Source organism: Berghia stephanieae, chromosome 13, assembly GCF_034508935.2.
Source record: "Berghia stephanieae isolate SIO BIC M18660-M18661 chromosome 13, UCSD_Bste_1.3, whole genome shotgun sequence".
In the NCBI taxonomy this organism is placed as follows: Eukaryota; Metazoa; Mollusca; class Gastropoda; order Nudibranchia; family Aeolidiidae; genus Berghia; species Berghia stephanieae.
In genome coordinates, this window is record NC_088372.1 from 41,345,345 (window position 1) to 41,347,940 (window position 2,596).

A 2,596-nucleotide genomic window follows, 5' to 3' on the forward strand; every position below is an offset into this window, starting at 1 on the left:
GGTATAATGCGTCTCAAATAGCTTGGACATAAAACTACGCACACGTGTCATGCACTGACCAAGCTTAACTGATATGCCTGCAGTGTGTACTCACTAAACCCATTTGCTGATATATATATAATTGACAGTTTTGCACCAAATTTCTTAGATAACCTTTTGCATAGGCTTACTCTCTTACAAGATCACATAGCCGCACATAGTATGAAAACAGTATAATTTCCACTCATTTTCACCTACTTTTTTTTTAGATTGAGATTGTTGGTTGTAAATTATTTGGCATTTAAAAAAAAAATTATCTGGCATGATATCTACTGGTCACTGAGAGCAAAACATTCGGTCGGCGGAGCAGCTGTCAGCTGTGCGATTTGCCCACGCTGGTGAATGGCAGTTTGACGAGCTCTGAGCTGATTGATGGGGGCAATCGTTACCTCCCCTTTCCCTGTATTTTTCTCTGTTGATAGGCGGAGCAGGAGCCAAAGAAAGACTACTCGTCTTTGGTAGGGGCCATTAGGCTATCATCGTAGGGGCCTACGGTAGGAATTAGAAGAAGCATTGCAGATGGTGAGGGAGGTCGGTCTCACCCACAGCTCAGTAGGAGTTGAGTCTTGTCTTTGTTATCACAGCAGACCTGGCTAGTATGTACCACGAACGATTCATAGAAATACGAATGATTGGCTCCAGTTACAGACTGTATAGGTTTCTTTCACTATATAAATTTTGTTGAAAAGGAAAGTTTAGTTCCTCAGAACCTATTATTCAGGACTTTGGAGCATTTGTGGACCATGCCGAGGGCAAATTGTTGATTTCTAAAGCTATTTAAAGTGATTTTTTCCCCCTCGGAAACTACGAATGTTTGAAATGTCAAATAAGCAGCTCTGTTCTGTTACTGTTATAGTTACGATCATATGGGCGACTATTACTACTGACAGACCTCCTAGGAAGGACGGTGTTAGTGTTAGTGTTAGTGTTGGTTGATTTTTGATATCGTGATTCAACTGGGGCTGTGAACATTGAAAATAGCTGTAGGGTAAGTACTAAGTACAACACGCATAACTACATTTTCTATATAACTAACTGTGTATCGCTCGGCGCATAGTTGAGTCTTTGGAAAAGGCTCTTTACACACATTCTCTCACTGTACTCAGGTGTAAAATGAGTACCTGGCCGTTAACATTGTTGACTATGTCCGAGAAAAAAAAATTTGTAATATCGCCTAACAGTAACAGGCGTCATGTCCCGTCCTAGATGTTAAGTGTTGCTATTGACCAGGGACCCCTTGTAGTAAAGCGCTTTGAGCACGTTTAGTGGATATTGAGCTATAGAAAATGTTCAATGTAATTTTTTTTTTTTTTAATTTACACAGAGCTGCCAACTGTGTCTTCCCACGATGATTGGCCCAGTTCAGTTTCACACGCACACTGTCTGCTATCTACACGTAACTTGCTTCAAATGGGAGGTCGTGGCTCCGTTTTGTTATAATCATGTTGTATCTAAATGTCTACAATCCTTTCTCTTTTTAACTTTTTAAAAAATATTTTAGAAAATTCAATGTTGTGTTAATATCAAAGGGGAACAAGCCAACAAAAACAGACTGGTATTTTAGTGAGTTATCTTTCTTCCAACTGAACCGGATGTTGTAAGAATGAATACTTCAACATAAATTATAAACAATAAACAATAAAACTGAAAGAAGCTGGAGGTGAAGCCACTTCCAAGCTGGTACTGATGTCAGTGTCTGTCAACTTAATTATCACCACAAGGATGTGATACGGATACGTTGTTTATTTCAACGTTGATCTTGACTTCAACAAGAGGTATTTATACACTCATCACCACAAACGTTATAATACGGTACCAAACGAAGACCTTGTAGAGTAGATACTTGTTAATAAGAATTTTTCTAAATTAGAGATATGGAAACAATGAATGGATAATAATTTAGCATAGAAAAATCAAGGGGAGTGAAACATTTACTAGATAGAGTGAAAAAATTATCGCACTATCCCAACCAGTTAAAAGTTATGACTGATGATAATGTTGCGAAAAACTGTGTGACCAAAGTCAAAGCATAACAACCCCAATGCCAATGCCAATGCCCAATGCCAATGGATAATCTAACCTAACATAAAATTCAGAAACGGCTTACATTGTTGTAATTCAACAGCTATCCTACATTAGAAACAGAAAAAGAATTATTTATTGAGAGAGAAAATTATAGTTCAGAGCTGAAACAGCTGAAATCAAGGAACAATGGATTTTACAAGATCAACATCATGCAAATGAAGAATGCTTGAATTTTGGAAACGTCAACAATAAAATATTTATTCACATGTAAGATCTACCAAATACACCACTGAAACGGCGTCATTTAGCCGTTTACTTTGAACCTTGCAAAATGAAAATAGACCCTATAAAAGCGGAGATATGAACTGATAAATGTCGGAGGTGGCTTAAAATAATCGAAAATATGTGATTTTACAAACTTCCGCTCCCCTAAATTGGATCACAGTTTGTCACGTCAAAGAATGATAAACATCAAAATCAAAATAGCCTAGTGAAAATCGATCGGAAAAAAAAAAGAAAAGAATCGTAAATT

At 37.4% G+C, this 2,596-nt stretch overlaps 1 protein-coding gene across 4 annotated transcripts in view; it reads left to right on the plus strand.

Annotated features, from left to right (window-relative positions):
• Positions 1-500: 500 nt before the first annotated feature.
• LOC144958481 (uncharacterized) overlaps positions 501-2,596 on the plus strand; it is a 16,966-nt gene continuing 14,870 nt past the window's right edge. For 3 of the 4 annotated variants that reach the window (XR_013642439.1, XR_013642440.1, XM_078890459.1), the window contains exon 1: positions 1,654-1,814. The gene's annotated coding sequence lies outside the window, so the exon portion shown is untranslated. Of the gene's footprint in view, positions 1,028-1,653; positions 1,815-2,596 lie in introns of those variants that run through there. The other variant, XR_013642441.1, reaches the window with a different exon arrangement.